Source organism: Amblyraja radiata, chromosome 15, assembly GCF_010909765.2.
Source record: "Amblyraja radiata isolate CabotCenter1 chromosome 15, sAmbRad1.1.pri, whole genome shotgun sequence".
Lineage (NCBI taxonomy): Eukaryota > Metazoa > Chordata > Chondrichthyes > Rajiformes > Rajidae > Amblyraja > Amblyraja radiata.
Genome location: NC_045970.1, coordinates 38,831,990 through 38,852,461, shown reverse-complemented (window position 1 = coordinate 38,852,461; position 20,472 = coordinate 38,831,990). Strand labels below are relative to the sequence as shown.

At 47.0% G+C, this 20,472-nt stretch overlaps 1 long non-coding RNA gene across 1 annotated transcript; it reads left to right on the top strand.

Annotated features, from left to right (window-relative positions):
- The first annotated feature begins 1,234 nt into the window (after positions 1-1,234).
- Positions 1,235-20,109, top strand: LOC116981252. Its single transcript, XR_004414192.1, has 3 exons — positions 1,235-1,272; positions 15,343-15,420; positions 19,961-20,109. It is a non-coding gene; the product is annotated as an uncharacterized LOC116981252 (long non-coding RNA).
- The last annotated feature ends 363 nt before the right edge of the window (positions 20,110-20,472 follow it).

Below are 20,472 nucleotides of genomic sequence, written 5' to 3'. Positions count from 1 at the left end.
CAATATTATAATTCATGTATCGCGGGAACAAATAAGCAAAGGCAAGATGGTAAATATAAACTACAAATTAACTTCACAAAATGAAACTTGTAGAGATGAACTTTGCCCTTCACTTTACAAAGAATATCCTCCGGGGTTATGTAGTAAATGCCATTCAAATACTCTGCAACCTTGGGATAATATTGTTCATGTTCAAATCCGATAGGTAAGTCTTGATTTGTTCAATATTATAATTAGTTCAAAGATACAGCGTGGAAACAGGCCCTTCGGTCCCTCGAGTCCGTGCCGACCATCGATCACCCGTTCACACTGGTTCTATGTTATCCCACTTTCTCATCCACTCCCTATACACTAGGGGGCAATTTACAGAGGGCCAATTAACCTACAGACCCGCACGTATTTGGGATGTGGGAGGAAACCGAAGCACCTGGAGGAAACCCACGCGGTCACAGGGAGAACGTGCAAACTCCACACAGACAGTACCCGAGACCAGGATCAAACCCAGGTCTCCGGCGCTGTGGGGCATTAATTGTAATGCTAATAATTGGGCCTCTGCTGATATGCCGGGATTATGTATTATTGATTATATATATTGCGCCCTTTCTCCTTTATGGCTGAAGGGCTTCTTACTGCGCTCTATGACGATGACAGTGGAATTGCACAGTTGCACATCTTTGGACCACTGAGTTCACGCCAACCATCGATCACTCCTTCACACTAGTTCTATACTATCCCACTTTCTCACCTACCTGCACATTAGGAGCAATTTACAGAGGGATAACTAAGATACACAAATGCACGTCATCTGTGTGGAGTTTGCACGTTCTCCCTGTGACCGCATGGGTTTCCTCCGGGTGCTCTGGTTTCCTCCCATATCCCGAAGGCGTGTGGGTTTGTAGATTAATTGGCCCTCTGCAAATTATCTTTAGTGTGTAGGGAGTGGATGAGAAAGTGGGATAACATAGAACTAGTGTGAATGGGTGATAGCTGGTCAGCATGGACTCGGTGGGCTGAAGGGCCTGTTGTATCTCTAAACAAAACTATTTTCCTCATTCCAGATGTGAACTGTGAGAATATGACTGGCTTGTTTCTGCATGGAACATTGATTGTATCTCTCTCCCTCATAGAGTCATGGAGTCGTGTGGAAACAGGCCCTTCGGCCCAACTTGCCCATGCCAACCAACATGCCCCATCTACAGTTTATGCCGAAAATAGACACAAATTGCTGGGGTAACTCAGGGTCAGGCAGCATCTCTGGAGAAAAAGGAACAGGTAACGTTTCAGGTCGGAACCCTTCCTCAGACTAAAAGTAGAGGAGGGGAACTGGAGGTAGGAAAAGACCAGAACAAATCAAGGCCGGCAACAGATGACCAAGGAAGGGTGGAGCCCACAATGGCCCATTGTTGGCTGGGGAAGAGATGATAACTCTCGCTCCATTTACTGTCAGTCAAAAAGTCTCTTAAACACCACTATCATATCTGCCTCCACCGCCGCCCCTGGCAGCGCGTTCCAGGCACCCACCACCCTCTGTGTAAAAAAACTTGCCCCGCACATCTCCTTTAGTGGTGGAGGTAGATATGATCTTCTTCTTGCGAATGAAACACAAACCAAAGGAATAGTTAGATCTCAAGCCGGGTGTTGAGCAGCCAGGTTGTTGACTCTGCTTCAATGACTGATATGATCAAAACATTTAAGTGATTTTTATTTAGGTACGTGGATAAGCAGGGAATCGAGTGTTTAATTGTCATATGTACCATAAACAGAACAGTGATATTCTTATAGCAGCATAACAGGCTCATTAACACAGTGTTCATACATAACATAACAAACAAAATAATCTATTAAAAAAACCCAAATACTAATGCAAAAAACCTGAATTCCCTAGTGCAACTAAAGACAGTTCATTTTTTAGTTAGTGTTCAAAGGCCTGATGGTTGTTGGGAATAAGTTGTTTCTGAGCCTGGAGGTCACGGTTTTCAGGCTCCTGCACCTGCTTCCCGATGGCAGGAGTGAAATGAGAGTGTGGTCAGGATGGGGTGTGGGTCTTTTTGAGGTAGTGCCTCCTGTAGATCCATTCGATGGTGGGGAGGTCAGTACCTGTGATGGACCGGGCAGTGTCCACCACTCTCTGTGGTCTCTTTTGTCCCTTGGCGCTTGAGTTGCCGACCCACGCTGTGATGCAACCAGTCAGTGTGCTCTCTACTGTACACCTGTAGAAGTTCAAGAGCAGTGGCGGACTGGCCAGGGTGTCAGCTTGCCCGATGGCAAGTGGGCCCCTGATGAAGTGGGCCTCCTATATCAAGTGGGCCCCCTTTGTCTCCTGGCAACCAATATTTTTAGACCCAGTCCGCCACTGTTCAAGAGCGTATTCGTCGACATACCAAATCTCAATCTTCTAAGTAGAGGAGTTGAGGGGCTTTCTTTGAGATTGCACCAATGTGCTGGGTTCAGGACAGACCTTCAGAGATATGCACCCCCACCATCCCGTTGATGAAAGCCCGGCGATCGTTTTGCTGAACATCTCCGCTCAGTCCGTCTTAACATACCTGATCTCCCGATTATTCAGCACTTCAACTCCCCCTCCCATTCCCAATCTGACCTTTCTGTCCTGGGCCTCCTTCATTGTCAGAGTGAGGCCCAGCACAAATTGGAGGAACAGCACCTCATATTTCGCTTGGGTAGTTTACACCCCAGCGGTATGAATGTTGACTTCTCTAAATAGCCCTTGCTTTCTATCTCCATACCCTTCCCCCCCATCCCAATTCTCCCACCAGTCCTACTGTCTCCGCCTACATTCTATCTTTGTCCCACCCCTTCCCCTGACATCAGTCTGAAGAAGGGTCTCGACCCGAAACGTCACCCATTCCTTCTCTCCGTAGATGCTGCCTCACCCGCTGAGTTACACCAGCATTTTGTGTCTACCTAATTTTGCCAGCATTTGCAGTTCTTTCTTACTACATCCCGTCGATGAAGGCAGGCTTGTGGATCTTCAGCTTCCCTCTTCTAAAGTCAACAATCAGCTCCCTCGTCTAGTTGAAGTTGAAAGCAAGCACCATTTAGTCAGTCGATCGATCTCCCCCCTACACTCTGATCCGAGACTCATCATTACCTGTAATTTGTCCAACAACAGTAGTGTCGTCAGCGAATTTAAAGATGTAGTGGGAACGGTATCCAGCAACACTGTCATGGATATAGATTGAGTAGGGCAGGGGGCTGAGCACACAGCCTTCTGGTGCCCCTGTGCTGAAGGTTATCGAGGTGGTCGTGTCGCTGCCAATTCATACCGAAAGTCTCCTGTAGATGAGGAAGTCGAGGATCCAGATTTAGTTTAGAGCTACAGAGTGGAAACTGGCCCTTCGGCCCATCGAGTCCATACCGACTATCAATCCCCATACACCAGTTCTATCTACACACTAGGAACAATTTGCAGAAGTAAATTAACCTACAAACCTGCACGTCTTTGGAGTGTGGGAGGAAACCGGAGCACCTGGAGAAAACCCACACGGTCACAGGGAGAACGAGTAAACTCCGTACAGACAGCACCCGTAGTCAAGATCGAACTCGGGTCTCTGGCACTGTGAGGCAGAAACTCTACAGCTGCACCACTGTACTGTGCATAGGGCAGACAGCATCCTTGCAAATAGAAACAGTTAGTTTAGTTTATTGTTGTGTATACCGAGATACAGTGAAAAGCTTTTTTGTTGCGTGTGATCCAGTCAGCGGAAAGACTATACACGATTGCAATCAAGCTGTCCACAGTGTACAGATACATCTTAAAGGGAATAATGATTAGTGCAAAGTAAAGTTCGATTAACGATAGTCCGCGGGTCTCCAATGAGGTAGATGGGAGGTCAGGACCGCTATCTAAATGGTGATGCGATGATTCAGTTGCCTGATAACAGCTGGGAATAGACTGTCCCTTTATCTGGAGGTGTGTGTTTTCACACTTCTGCACCTCTCGCCTGATGGGAGAGTTAACGTTTTGGGTCTTGGACCCTTCATCAGGTTTCTTTCTAATATTAATAGACATTACTCTCTGGTTTTACCAGTGGTTTAGATCTGTCTGTCTGCTATGGTTGTGGGAGACCTGGTGGTCTATGTGGTCTGCCACTAGGGGGAGACCGTGAGTAGAGAGACACGTTCAAAACCAACATAGACACAAAATGCTGGAGTAACATCAAAAGAGATGTGGATCAAGGGAAATGTAGAATAGATCATTGTTAGCCTGACAACGACGCACATAGAGATAAAAATTTAATCAGGGGTACAGTCAGACTGGTCGGAGAACTAGGAAAGGAGAGGAAGGGATTGAGGAGAGGGAAAGCAAAGGCTACGAAGTTAGATAAGTCAAGAATCATACCGCTGGGATGTAAGATTCCCATGCAAAAGATGAGGTGCTGTTCCTCCAATTTGTGTTGGGCCTCACACTGACAGTGGAGCCCAGGACAGAAAGGTCAGTGTGGGAATGGGAGGGGGATGTTTAGTAACCGGAAGATCAGGTAGGTTTAGACGGATTGAGCGGAGGTGTTCACCATCAACATATCATCCTCAGTGCTAAATATATACATAGTGTGTGCATGTTTCGATATATATGTACACCTACAAATCGGGATTTAAAAAACTAATGCGGATATTTGGTTTTGAGAGGAGAGTTAGTAAAGCTTGTTAGAGGATATTTCCTCTTGTGTGAGAATCTATATTGATGTTTGGTTTGTAGAAACTGCAGAGAAACACAAAATGCTGGAGTAACTCAGCAGGTCAGGCAGCATCTAGCCTGTCCAACCCCTTAAGAATTTTGTAAGTTTCTATGAGGGGGGATCTTATAGAAACGTACAAAATTCTTAAGGGGTTGGACAGGCTAGATGTAGGAAGATTATTCCCGATGTTGGGGAGGTCCAGAACAAGGGGTCACAGTTTAAGGATAAGAGGGAAGTCTTTTAGGACCGAGATGAGAAAATCATTTTTTACACAGAGAGTGGTGAATCTGTGGAATGCTCTGGTAGTTGAGGCCAGTTCATTGGCTGGATTTAAGAGGGAGTTAAATGTGGCCCTTGTGGCTAAAGGGATCAGGGGGGTATGGAGAGAAGGCAGGTATGGGATATTGATTTGGATGATCAGGCATGATCATATGGACATGACTTCAGAATTAAGGGACAGAAGTTTAGGGGTAACATGAGGGGGAACTTCTTTACTCAGAGAGTGGTAGCGGTGTGGAATGAGCTTCCAGTGGAAGTGGTGGAGGCAGGTTTGTTGGTATCATTTAAAAATAAATTGGATAGGCATATGGATGAGAAGGGAATGGAGGGTTATGGTATGAGTGCAGGCAGGTGGGACTAAGGGAAAATAAGTGTTCGGCACGGACTTGTAGGGCCGAGATGGCCTGTTTCCGTGCTGTAATTGTTATATGGTTATATTGAATGGCGGTGCAGGCTCGAAGGGCCGAATGGTCTGCTCCTGCACCTATTTTCTATGTTTCTATGTTTCTATCTCTGCAGAAAATGGATAGGTGATGTTATTTGGTTTGTTATATTAGGTGTACCAAGATGCAGAGAATCAGCGTGGAAACAGGCCTTTCGGCCCACCAAGACCATGCCGACCATTGATCACCCGTCCTCACTAGTTCGATGTTATCCCACTTTCGCATCCACTCCCTACACACTCGAGGCACTTTACAGAGGGCAAATTAACCTACAAAGTCGCACGTCTTTGAAACTCCACACGGACAGCACCCAAGGTCAGGATCAAACCTGGGTCTCTGGCGCTGTGAGGCAGCAGCTATAGCCGCTGCGCCACTGGGAACAAAATTTGTTTTGCGAGTTATCCGGGCAAATCACCCCATGCACAAGTACAACAGCTAGTGCAAAAAGAGAATGGAACCAGAGTGCAGATTATAATGTATATCACAAAGTGCTGGAGGAACTCAGTGGGTCTGGCGGCATCTGTGAAGGGAATGGACAGACATTGTTTCAGATCTGGGTCCTTTAGACTTAAAGAAAGGTCCCGACCAGAAACGCCGCCTGTCCATTCCCTCCACAGGTGCTGCCCGACCCGCTGAGTTCCTCCAGCACTTTGTCTTTTGCTCAACATTCCAGCATCTGCAATCACTTGTGTCTGCAGAATATAAGTGTTACAGCTGTAGAGAAAGTGCAGGTTTTTAAAAAAGTGCAATGGCTACAACAAAGATTAGGAGATCGGGAATTCATTCATAGCTGATGGCAGGGCTGTTCAGTAGTCTGATAACAGCGAGGAAGAAGCTGTTTCTGAACCTGGTGATACGTGCTTTCAATCTTTTGTATCGTCTGTTCGATGGAAGAGGGGAGAAGAGGGAATGACCAGGGTGTGAGTAGGTTGGCTGCTTTCCCGAGGCAGCGTGAAGTGTAGATGGAGGCGATGGTGGGAAGTCTGGCCTGTGTGATGGACTGGGCTACAACTTTGCACAATTTCTTGTGGTCTTGGCCAGAGCTGTTGCCTAACCAAACTGATACACCGAAGACGGGCACATAATACTGGAGTAACTCAAGGAGTCAGGCATCATCTCTGGAGAAAAGTAGGTGCCATTTTGGGTCAGAACCCTTCTTCAGACTGGGTCAAACTGTGAGACATCTGTATTTGTAGAAATCTAGGACTGTTTAAAAATAATGGGAGTCACCCAATTAAAGCGGAGATGTTTAATTAACGCAGGTTGGCCTGGAACATGCAGATACGATAGTGGGGTTTAAGAGACTTTTGGATTGGCACATGGAGATGGAGTTTAGAAGAATGAGGGGGGGACCTCATTGAAACATACAGAATAGTGAAAGGCTTGGATAGAGTGGATGAGGAGAGGATGTTTCCATTAGTCTGGGAGAATCTTGGACGAGAAACATAGAAAACATAGAAAATAGGTGCAGGAGTAGGCCATTCGGCCCTTCGAGCCTGCACCGCCATTCAATATGATCATGGCTGATCATCCAACTCAGTATCCTGTACCTGCCTTCTCTCCATACCCCCTGATCCCTTTAGCCACAAGGGCCACATCTAACTCCCTCTTAAATATAGCCAATGAACTGGCCTCAACTACATTCTGTGGCAGAGAATTCCAGAGATTCACCACTCTCTGTGTAAATTTTTTTTTCTCATCTCGGTCCTAAAAGATTTCACCTTTATCCTTAAACTGTGCCCCCTTGTTCTGGACTTCCCAAACATCGGGAACAATCTTCCTGCATCTAGCCTGTCCAACCCCTTAAGAAATTTGTAAGTTTCTATAAGACTAGAGGTCATGGCCTCAGAATTGAAGGATGTTCTTTTTAGGAAGGAGATGAGGAGAAATTTCTCTAGTCAGAGGGTGGTGAATGTGTGGAATTCTTTGCCACAGAAGGCTGTAGAGGCCGAGTCAGAGGATATTTTTTTAGGCAGAGATAGATAGATTTTTGATTAGTACAGGTGTCAGAGGTTATGGGGAGAAGGCAGGAGAATGGGGTTAGGAGGGAGAGATAGATCAGCCATGATTGAATGGCGGATATGACTTGATGGGCCGAATGGCCTAATTTTACTCCTATCACTTATGGCCTTACGATATGCAGGGAATGGGGGGGATATGCATCATATGCAGGTAGATATTTGATGGTCTTGGTGTCATGTTCAGCACAGACATTGTGGGCCTTAAGGCCTGTTCTTGTGCTGCCACATTTAGAGTCTTGTGTTCAGTTTTGTTCACCATGTTGTAGGAAAGATGTTGTCAGGCTGGAAAGGGGGCAGAGAAGGTTTATGAGGATGTTGCCAGAACTCAAGGGCCTGAATCATAGGGAGAGGTTGAACAGGCCTGGACTCTCTTTATTGTGTATATATATATATATATAGTCTATGGTATATAGACACACTGAACTTTAATCTCCCGTTCTGTATTATGGTTACATATCCTGTTGTGCTGCAAGAAGTAAGAATTTCATTGTCCTATCTGGAACACATGACAATAAAACTCTCTTGACTCTTGAACCTGAGGATAACTTTTTCACATAATGGGCGGTGGGTGTGTGGAGCTGCCGGAGGAGGTAGTTGAGGCAGGTACTATTGCAATGTTTAAGAAACATTTGGACAGGTACATGGATAGGACAGGTTTAGAGGGATATGGGCCAAACGCAGAACGATGGGACTAGTGTAGATGGGACATGTTGGTCGGTGTGGGCAAGTTGGCCCGAAGGACCTGTGCCTACGCAACATGATGCCATGACTCTACTATTCTACGTTCTATGAAGTAATTTTTATTCTCTGAATTGTCAAACTCTTTGGCACATTCTTCCTCAAAAGAGTGTTAGTTATTTTGCGTGTGCAGCGCCCTCTGGTGGGGACCTCGCTGTCTGATGAATCATCTCACATTCCTCTCCAGAGCCCCACGATGACTCGCATGGCCCTCCCAGGGATTCCCGTCCTCCCCAACAGCTCAGACAGATCTGACTAACAAGTTTCGGGGCAGACCAAAGAGCGTCTTTCACCGAGACCGAACCCGGGTCTCTGATGCTGTAAGGCAACAGATTATTTTTTATTTCAAAATAGACTTTATTGGAGAAAACGATAGATGCAATACATGATCCTAACAAATGATCCTATATGATCAATACATGATCCTAACAAAACTCCATCCAGCATTCACGGAGGCTATACATACATACATACATACATACATACATACATACATACATACATACAATACAGTTTCCCCAAATCACAATTTTACCCCACACCCTTGCCACTCATGTGGCCCACTGGCGTGGAATCCCTTCCCTTATTTTGAGGAGCGTCTCCACCACACCCTGCCACCCCATGTCCAGCAGCGGAAGGAACAGCTCTACCACTGTGCTTCCCCCTGACCCGTCGAGTTACTCCAGCCTTTTGTGTCTAAAACGCCGTCTCAGAGTTCACTTTAGGACGAGAGACGAGCACAAACTGGTTTGACAGCAGGGCGTCAGAAACGGTGCAATTTCCTCTTTTAGTATCACTCTTAACACAAGCCACACCCCACACACTGAGATCATCTTTTCACAAGGGCTCCCTCTTACTCTCTCCCATCTGATCATTTCCATCCCCAGATTGTTGCCCGACCCGCTGTTTGGTTTAGATTTGTTTGATTTAGGGATGCAGTGCGGAAACTGGCCATCCAGCCCACCCCGTCCACGCCGACCAGCGATCCCCGAACACTAGTTTATATCCTACCCACTAGGGACAATTTGTCATTTTACCGTAGACAATTAACCTACAAACCCTCACATCTTTGGAGCGCGGGGGAGAAACCCGGAGCATTTGGACAAAACCCACGCGGTCACAGGGAGAACGTACAAACTCCATACAGGCAGCGCCCTTAGTCAGGATCGAACCGGCAACTCTGGCGCAGTAAGGCAGCATTTCTACCGCTGCGCCACTGTGCCATTCCTCCAGCACTTTGTGTTTTGCTCAAGTTTCCAGCACCTGCAGTGCATGGGGTGAGTTCGATCGCTGTGCGAGGCGAGAGAGAGAGAGAGAGCTCTGAGGATCTCTCATATTCGAACGACTCGATCGCTCACTCTCCTATCTCTCTCTCTCTCTCTCTCTCTCTCTCTCTCTCTCTCTCTCTCTCTCTCTCTCTCTCTCTCTCTCTCTCTCTCTCTCTGTTGTGTAACTTTATCTGTTTAATCCTCCCCTTTACAGTTTGAAAATAACACGATTAATTTAGTCTTGCAACATAAACACAGCAATACGTGCCACAGAATGGAAAAAAAGAGGAATTTCTCTAGATATGTCTGTGGATTTCATTGCCACAGGCAGTGGAGATCAAGTCATTGGGTATTTTTAAAGCGGAGATTGATGGGTTCTTGATTAGTAAGGGCATCAAAGCTTACACGGAGAAGGCAGGAGAATGAGGTTGAGAGGGTAAAATAGATCAGCCAGACTTGATGGGCTGAATGGCCTAATTCCGCTCCTATGATCTTTTGATTACCCCAACACTGCACTGAATAAAGTCCCAGCCTATCCAACCTCTCCCTATAACTCAAGGCCGCAAGCCCAGATAACATCCTGGTGAATCTTCTGTGCCCGTTCCAACTTATTGACATCCTTCCCGTAGCTGGGCGACCAGAACTACACAACAATACTCCAAGTGTGGTCTCACCAACGGCTTGTACACACTGAGTCATTATCCACTCCATTTCCTCCACCATCTCTCCCGCCCACTGTCTCCCCTTCTTGTTCCCACCCAGATTGGGAAACTGATTCGTTCTGTGACGTTTGTTTACTTTGCGTTAATCTCTCACAGTGGGGGGGAAACAGAGTTTACTTTGCAGATTTTGTAACCGATGAGTGTAAAAAAAATTCCTTTAAAATTAACCGGAAATCAGAATTGAGGCAAACACAAATGGGAATGAAGGGGGTGGGGGGGGGGGGGCGGGGAATTAGGGGAAAACAGGAAAAAAAAACAAAAGATTGAGAAAAAACGATGCGAAAAATAAAAGGAATTTTATTCTTTGGGGATTGTTTTTTAATAAAATAAAATAAATTCAATTCAATTGAATTGAATTGAATTTATTCAATTCAATTCAACTTTAATGTCATTGCACAAATACAAGTATGGGTACAACGAAATGCAGTTTAGCGTCAGTCCGTAGTAATAGTGCAATATAGAAATAAAAATACAGAATAATCAAACAATGTGGACGGAGAGACTGGAGAAATCTATCGGCGGGACTCCGAGTTCAGCAATGTGATGGTATTATTGTAGAAGCTGTTCCTCATCCTACTAGTACGAGACCTGAGGCACCTGTACCGCCTCCCTGATGGGAGGAGGGCAAACAGTCCATGGTTGGGGTGGGAGGGGTCTTTAATGATCTTCCCGGCCCGTCTCAGACACCGTTTTCGGTGGAGGGCATCCATGGCAGGGAGCGGGGCACCGATGATGTACTGCGTGGTTTTCACCACCCGTTGTAGTGCCTTCCTGTCCGCAATGGTGCAACTGCTGTACCATACCGTGAAGCAGGTGGTCAGGATGCTTTCGATGGTACAGCGGTAAAAGTTGGTCAGGATCTGGGCGGACAGGTGAGCTTAAATGTGAATCGCGACTGCACCCTTTCCAACTTCACGTTCACAAGACATAGGAGCAGAATTAGGCCATTTGGAACATCGAGTCCACTCCGCCATTCAATCGTGGCTGATCTATCTTTCCCATCAAACCCATTCTCCTGCCTTCTCCCCGTAACCCCTGACAGCCCACACCAACCAAGAACTTAATGACTTGCTGAGTATTTGTAGCATTTTCAATTGTTGTTTGGTCTTCTGATTCGCCAGTTTTTCTTCGGTGTGATGATAGTTAGATGAATTATAAAGTCGTACAGCAGAGAAACAGGCCCTTCGGCCCAACCTCCCCATGCCGACCAAGGTGCCTCATCCATGCTTGTCCCATCTTCCCTCGTTTGGCCCATATCCTGTCCACGTACTTGGCTGAATGTAGAAACATAGAAAACAGGTGCAGGAGTAGGCCATTCGGCCCTTCGAGCCTGCACCGCCATTCGATATGATCATGGCTGATCATCCAACTCGGTATCCCATCCCTGCCTTCTCTCCGTACCCCCTGATCCCTTTAGCCACAAGGGCCACATCTAACTCCCTCTTAAATATCGCCAATGAACTGGCCTCATCTACCTTCTGTGGCAGAGAATATCGTGTCTTTTGAATATCGTCAGTTCAGTTTATTACCACATGTACCAAGGAACAGTGAAAAGTGTTTTTGTTGCGTGCTATCCAGTCAGCAAAAAGCCTAGACATGATTACATTCAAACTGTCCACAGTTTACAGATACAGGCTAAAGGGTATAACATTTAGTGCAAGATAATGTCCAATAGTCAGATTCAATCCAATTAGGTAGTTGGGAGGTCAGGAGCGCTCTCTAGTTGATGATAGGATGGTTGAGTTACCTGATAACAAATGGGAAGACACTGTCCTTGAATCTGGAGGTGTGCGTTTTCACACTTCTGTCCCTCGGTGAACATTTTGTCACTCAGAAGGTTAGACAATCAAAGGAGAGTGGGAGAAAGAAGGGGGGGTGGGGGGGGAGGGGGAGTAGTGTGTGCTTATCACATCTTACAATCACCCCCAATATCAGACTCACTCATAAATGTATTTTATTTTATTGCTTTCGGGGTGGCACAGTGGTGCAATGGTGGAGCTGTTGCCTCACAGTACCAGAGTGTTCTGAAGAAGGGTCTCGACCCAAAACGTCACCCATTCCTTCTCTCCAGAGATGCTGCCTTTCCCACTGAGTTACTCCAGCTCTTTGTGTCTATTCACAGTACCAGAGGCCGGGTTCGATCCTGATTACAGGCGCTGTCTGTACGCGGATTGTACATTCTCCCTGTGACTGCGTGGGTTTCCTCTGGGTGCTCCGGTTTCCTCCAACACTCCAGAGGCATGCAGGTTTGTAAGTTAACCAGCTTTGGTAAAAAAATTGTAAACTGTCTCTAGTGTGTCGGACACCCGTAGTGTACGGGGTGATCGCTGGCACAGACTGGTTGGGCCGAAGGGCCAGTGAAGAAGGCGAATGGTATGTTAGCATTCATAGCAAAAGGATTTGAGTATAGGAGCAGGGAGGTTCAATTACAGTTGTACAGGGTCTTGGTGAGACCACACCTGGAGTATTGCGTACAGTTTTCGTCACCTAATCTGAGGAAAGACATTCTTGCTGTAGAGGGAGTACAGAGAAGGTTCACCAGACTGATTCCTGGGATGTCAGGATTTTCATATGAAGAAAGACTGGATAGACTCGGTTTGTACTCGCTAGAATTTAGAAGATTGAGGGGGATCTTATAGAAACTTACAAAATTCTTAAGGGGTTGGACAGGCTAGATGCAGGAAGATTGTTCCCAATGTTGGGGAAGTCCAGAACAAGGGGTCACAGTTTAAGGATAAAGGGGAAATCTTTTAGGACCGAGATGAGGAAAACATTTTTCACACAGAGAGTGGTGAATCTCTGGAATTCTCTGCCACAGAAGGTAGTCGAGGCCAGTTCATTGGCTATATTTAAGAGGGAGTTAGATGTGGCCCTTGTGGCTAAAGGGATCGGGGGGGTATGGAGAGAAGGCAGGTACAGGATACTGAGTTGGATGATCAGCCATGATCATATTGAATGGCGGTGCAGGCTCGAAGGGCCGAATGGCCTACTCCTGCACCTATTTTCTATGTTTCTATGTTTCCACACTGTATCTCTAAAGTCTATCGACAACCCCTCACCCATCAGCGCCACGAACAACCTTGCTGTCTCCAACAGTCTCATCAAAACTGGCCACCGCCCAACTCTCTTCAGGCGACCGGTTTCAGCCAGCACTCCTCTCTGTAAGGACAACGTGTTAACTCAGTTAATTTGTAATCTTTACAAGGATTTTCAAAAACAACTTTTTGCAGAAAAGGAACATTGTATTCAAAAATACAAAAATAGTCCTTCGGAAGGACAGCGTTATTCATTGGCTGGTGATGTGATACAATTTTTGACGTGCATGTTGCTCATAGACACAGAGTGCTGGCGCGCCTCAGTGGGTCGGGTCGCATCTCTGGAGGAAAAAGGTGGGTGACGCTTCGGGTTGGGACCCTTCATCAGACCCGAAACGTCCCCTATGCATGTTCCAAGCCAAGTCAAGTCAAGTCAAGTTTATTCGTCACATACACATACGAGATGGGCAGTGAAATGAAAAGTGGCAATGCTCGCGGACTTTGTGCAAAAAAGACAAACAACCAAACAAACTACAAATAGAATGTTCTCCAGAGATGCTGCCTGACCCACTGAGGTACTCCAGCACTGTGTGTCTATCTTTGGTATAAACTAGCATCTGCAGTTCCTTGTTTCCAATATCAATTTAGCCTCCAAGTGTGGAATTTGTACCTTGGTGCCAGCATCTTCGGGGTTTAAGGGCAGCACAGTGGCGCAGCAGTAGAGTTGCTGCCTCACAGCGCCAGAGACGCGGGTTCGCTACTGATTACGGGCGCTGCCTGTATGGAGTTTATACGTCCTCCCTGTGATCACGTGTGCTTTCACCGGGTGCTCAGTTTCATCTCACATCCCAAAGACTTACGGGTGTGTGGGTTAATTGGCATTCTGTGCATTGGCCCTAATGTGTCGGATTGAACTGGTGTACGGATGATCGCTGGACGGTATGGACTCGTTGGGCCGAAGGGCTTGTTACCGCGCTGTATATATAAACTAAACCAAGTCATAAATTCGGGCTGGATCTCCACATATTTCATTAAGCCGGAAAGAGTGCAGGGAAGATTCGTGAGGATGTCGCTTGACATCGATGACCTGAGCTACAGGGAGCGGTTGGACAGGCTAGGACTTTATTCCTTGAAGCGCAGGAGGATGAGGGGTGATCTTATCGTGTGTAAAATGATGAAGGGAATAGATAGGGTGAATGCACAGTTCATAAGTTATTGCAGCGGAATTAGGGCCATTTGGCCCATCAAGTCTATTCTGCCATTCAATCATGGCTGATCTATCTTTCCCTCTCAACCACGTTCTCCTGCCTCCTCCCCATAACCCCTGACACGGAGTATTTTACACAGGGTAGGTGAACCAGTGGACATAGGTTTAAGATGAGAGAGGAAAGATTTAATAGGAACCTTTTCACACAGAAGGTGGTGGGCATATGGAATGAGCTGTCAGAGGAAGCAGTTGAGGCAGGTACTATAACAGACACTTGGACAGATACATGGATAGGAAAGGTTCCTATTCCTAGGGGGGCACGGTGGCGCAGCGGTGGAGTTGCTGCCTTACAGCGCCAGAGACATGGGTTCGATCCTGACTACGGGTGCTGTCTGTATGGAGTTTGCACGTTCTCCCCATGACCTGCGTGGGTTTTCTCCGAATTCTTCGGTTTCCTCCCACACTCCAAAGACATACAGGTTTGTAGATAAATTGGCTTGGTATCATTGTAAATTGTCCCTAGGATAATGCTGGTGGGCATGGATCGCTGGTCGGTATGGACTCGCTGGGCCGAAGGGCCTGTTTCCAGCACTGTATCTCTAAACTAAACTAAACTAAATGCAAGCAAATGTACCTATGTTAGATGGGGCATTTTGGTCGGCATGGACAAGTTGGGATCCAGGCCCTGTGTCTGTTTTCTATGACTGTATAAGAGCCATAAGGGACTGTAGATAAGCAGAGTCAAAAGAAGGGCCGCGACCCAAAACGTCACCTGTCCACTGTGTTACTCCAGCATTTTGTGTCTATCTTGTATAGATAAGTACAATGGTTGCATCTTTTAATCAATCAATTGAAAACATTAAATATATTCATTATATTCTTAATTATATTATACTTAAATATATTCAATGAGCCAGCCTTCTTGCTCACAGTTGCAGAGAATCCCCAAAATAATCTCTGGGTGTGGTTGATGACGTGGGTTTACAGAAACCACAGGCAGTTCACTCTACGTAAGCAAGGTTTTCAATTTTTTTTTAATGAATTCTCCAATTTTCGGTAACTAACCTACACACCTCTCTCCGATCCCCTCCTCTGTGTCCCAACCACATTCGCATCAATTTCTCCCTTTCCCCTCTCCCCGTCCCCTTCCACCCATATTCCTTCCTCTGGCTTCACATTTGACGCCAGTTTAGTTTAGTAAACTAATTTAGATACAGAACGCGGAAACAGACCCTTCGGCCCACTGAGTCCGCACCGACCAGCGACCCCCCCCCCCCCCCCCCCCCCCCCCCCCCCGTGCACTAACGCTGTCCTACACACTAGGGACAATTTACAATGTTTAGCACAGCCAATTAACCTACAAACCTGTCCGTTATTGGAGTGTGGAAGGAAACCGGAGCACCCGGAACAAACCCACGATAGTGATAGTGCTAGTGTACGGGGTGATCGCCGGTCAGCACAGACTCCGTGGGCCGAAGGGCCTGTTTCTGCGTTGTATGTCTAAAGTCTAAAGTACTCCCTGGAAAATAAGCTTGAGATATGAAGGAAGAAAGAAAAAATCTGTCTGTGAAACAGTGAATAATAACTATAAGAGGTGTAAAGATCATATAGCTGGGAATTCCCTACATCTTAACGACCAGTTACTGTTTAGCCAAATGTTTAGTTGAAGGGTGAGTGTTGTATCTGGGAAATGAGGAAGCAGCTGTACATAGCTGAGCAGTTTGTCCACCAAATACAGTAGCAGCAGCTCGTGATTCAGCTGCTGAGTCTGTCTCTGCCTGTGGTTAACCAGAGCTCTTGTGCAGCTAGTCTAAACCAGTTCTCGGCTGCTGCCCATGAGACCAAACAAAGACGCGAAACTCAATCGTAGCTCACAAGCGCAGATGAAAGGCTGACGAGGCTTTTCAAACCAGCCCCTGACGAACTGCAACTTCAAGGAATATCGCAGATCTCCTTCTGAAAACAGACCTGTTTGTCCGCTCGACTTCAAACAGAATTAAAGTGAAATGGTGCAGTCAAAAGATCACCAGCCCCACAAATAGCATCACTTAAGGAAGGGTCCCGACCCGTAACATCACCTACCCATGTCCTCCAGAGATGCTGCCTGACCCGCTGAGTTAGTTTAGTTTATCGTCACCTGTACCGAGGTGTAGAGAAAAACTGTTTTTGTTGCATGCAAAAGTCAACGAAAAGGCTATACATGATTACAATCGAGCCAATTAACAGAATACAGATCATGATAAAGGGAATAGTGTTTCATGCAAGATAAAGTCAATACTTTGTGTCTGTTTTACATAAGGGACAGGTGACTTTGGCCTCAGCTTTAGTTTTGGCTTTAGTTTTAGCATTGAAACAGGCCCTTCAGCCCATCGAGTCCAAAAGGCCAGTGGCGACACAGTGGCTCAGCGGTAGAGTTGCTGCCTCACAGCGCCAGAGACCCGGGTTCGATCCCATCTATGGGTGCTGTCTGTACGGAGTTTGTACGTTCTCCCCGTGACCGTGTGGGTTTTCCCCGGGTGCTCCAGATTCCTCCCACACTCCAAAGACGTGCAGGTTTGTCGGTAGACAAAAGTGCTGGAGAAACTCAGCGGGTGCAGCAACATCTATGGAGCGAAGGAAATAGGCAACGTTTCGGGCCGAAACCCTTCTTCAGGTTTGGGTAAAGATTGTATTTTGCCCCTGGTGTGTAGGATAGTGTTTAGTGTACAGGGTGATCGCTGGTCAGTGCGGACTCGGTGAGACGAAGGGCCTGTTTCTGTATCTGTAATCTAAATTAAGCCTAAGGGTAAATAATTTGCAGAGCCATGGTGAAATATTGGGGAATGTGCTGTCGGAAATATGTCCCACAGATACCATTGGAACTTAGTAGAAACCTGATGGTATTCTTCCGCTACACCTCCCGACGCATTTGATAAGACTGCGATTAGACAAAACAATTGACACTGTGCCAAAATATAGTTTTAGTTTTAGAGATACAAACGTGGAAACACCCACTGAATCCGCACCAACCAGCGAACACTGTACACTAGTTCTCTCTTACGCATGAGGGACAATTTACAGAAGCCAATTAAACCATCAGACCTGCATATCTCTGGAGTGTGAAAGGAATCCTTTATGACTACGGGTGCTGTCTGTGTGGAGTTTGTACGTTCTCTATGTGACCAGGTGGGTTTTCCCCCCCGAGTACTCCTTTTATCCTCACACTTTCCAAAGACCTGGAGGTTTGTCGGTTAATTGGCTTCTGTAAATTGCAAATTTTCCCCAGTGTGCAAGATAGTGCTAGTGTGCGAGGTGGTCGCTGGTCGGCGCAGACTCGGTGGGCCGAAGGGCCTGTTTCCACGCTGTATCTCTAAAGACGGTGCTGGGGTGGATGCTGCCTGTCCCGCTGAGTTACTCCAACATTTTGTGTCCATCTTCAGTGTAAACCAGCATCTGCAGTTCCTTCCTACATATGGAGCTTTTTTATTTTTGGTGTCTAATAAGTTTAGAGATACAGCATGGAAACAGGCCCATCAGCCCACAGAGTCCACACCACACCAACCATCGATCGCCTCTTCACACCAGTTTTGTGTTATCCCGCTTTCTCATCCACTCCCTACACACTAGGAGCAATTTGCAGAGGGCCAATTATCCCACAAACCTGCACGTCTTTGGGATGTGGGAGGAAACCCTCGCGGCCACAGGGGGCGAGAACGTGCAAACTCCACCCACACACACAGACGGCACCAGAGATCAGGATCAAAGCCCGGGTCTCTGGCGCTGTGAGGCAGCAACTCTACCAGCAGCAGAACGAGTGTGCATTTTATACTCCGCCTTCAACTCTGAACGGCTGCCAAAGATCGAAACTCACCCGGGCTGTGTTTATACAACCAGGATCATGGGCGGTTGTATATGCACAGAGTCAACAGCTTCAGTTACACAGCAACAGAGAGAGGGAGGAAGAGGAACTGGGGGAGATGGTGAGGAGAGAGCTAAGGAGAGTGAGGAACTGGGGGAGATGGTGAGGAGGAGGAGAGAGCTAAGGAGGGTGAGGAACTGGGGGAGATGGTGAGAGAGAGAGCATGCGGGTAGGGAGAAAGAGAAGGGGAGAGGGGGAGAGCTAGGGAGGGTGAGGGAGGGGGAGAGAGGAGGAAGATAGACAGACAGAGAGAGGGGAAGAAGGGAGGGAAGGGTGGAAGGAGGGCATCCGTGCATCCCCAGAGAGAGCTGGAGGGAGTGGAGGGAGAGGGTGTTTGTGCTGATTAGACAGTGACAGTGTACGAGGGAGGTGCTGTGACTCAGTGAAGCAGGAAACTGTGCTGCCGTTGACACATTGAAGCCTGGCTCGCTGCCAAACCAGCCCGTGCTGGTCCAGGCCGGTTAGAAGCAGACTACAGGGCGTTTGCTCCACTCATCTCATTGCGTGTGTTTGATATGTTTGCTCAAACACCAGGGGACTGAAGCTCAAGCTTTCTTTCTTTCTTTCTTTCCCTCTCTCTCTCTCTCTCTTTGTCTCCTCTCCCCTCTTTCTCTTGTCCCTTCTCTCTTTCCCCCCCTCTCTCTCTCCCAACTCATCTAGTCTAATCCTCTCTCTCTGGGTATCCCTGTTCTTACTATAACAAATCTCGTATGTCTCCTTTTCCCCCCTAAATATTTCCTCCCCTCTCGCTTTCTCTCTCCCCTTTCTTTTTCTCTCTTTCCTTTTCCCCTGCCTTTCTCTTTCCCTCTCTCTCTTTGTCACTTTCCTGCTTTCTCTCTTTCCCCCTCACTTTCTCTCTCTCTCTCTCTCTTTCCTTCTTTCCCTCTCTGTCTTTCTCACATTCTTTCTCTCTCTCTCTCTCTCTCTCTCTATCTTTCCCCATCTCACTCTCTCTCGCTTGAAGACAGGCACAGACAGGGTTTGCTCTCTACAAATTAACTGGGTCATGAAGGCAGACTGATTTGGCTCACGATCAATCACAAGAACAGCTCTCTATTTAGCTCCAACTGTTTATATCGTGACCAGGAGATCCGAAACTTCAGAAAAACATCCTTTAGGCTGTTAATGGGAAAATGACAGAACAAAACGCTGCAATTCAGATCTCACTGCCACAAATTGAATTAAAAATGTTTGGAGACAAACACCAAGCACGACAGTTGTGGAATGAGACAATTTTTGAAACGCACACCAAGTACTCAGGTTTATTTTCCGAATGTTAAATAGTAAAGACATTACATTAAGTTTATAGCAGACCTTGGTTAGAGCAACCAGGAGTATGTTAGTGGATGCAGTATTATCAGAAAGGATGTAGAGACATTAGAGTGCAGAGAAGGTTTATCAGTCTTAAGGGTCCCGACCCAAAACGTCGCCTGTCCATTCCCTCCACATATGCTGTCTGACCCACTGAGTTCCTCCAGCACTTTCTGGTTTTGCTTTTAAATGAAATATTTTTTACAATTTCAATTTAAAAATTAAACATGTTAATTTTTAAAAGTAAATGCAAATGTGAAATTAAATGATAAAATATACAACAAATCCAGTGCCTTCTGGGGTGGAACGAGTTTTGTTCAGGCTGGTCATTTCTTCAATAGAACACAACGTGCTTGAGTAACTAAACGAGATCAGGCAGCATTTGAACGTTGTCATTCAAACAACGCCTGGAAGGTGCCAAGGCAAAGACAAGCGCCCGTGCCGCACTGATACGCCAGCTAGCCGGCACCACATGGGGAGCCTCGACGAAGACACTGCGCATGTCCACAGTGGCCCTGGTGTTCTCAGCCGCCGAGTACTGCGCCCCGGTCTGGTGCCGTAGCCCCTCACGCCAAGAAGCGGGATGCTGCCCTCAACAGCGCCCTGCGGACTGTCTCCGCATGCCCACGAGCCACCCCAGTAAACCAACTGCCCGTCCTCGCTGGCATCGCCCCAGCCAACATCAGACGAGAAGCAGCCACACTGGCCCTCTCTCGAAAGGCACAGACCAGTGAATCCCACCTCCTCCATCAGATCGTCACAGAGACACCACGACGAGTGCACCCCTTTGCCATGCAAGCCCAAGAGCTGCTCTGCACAACACCGGCTGACGCTTCCAAGGCCGCCTGGGTCA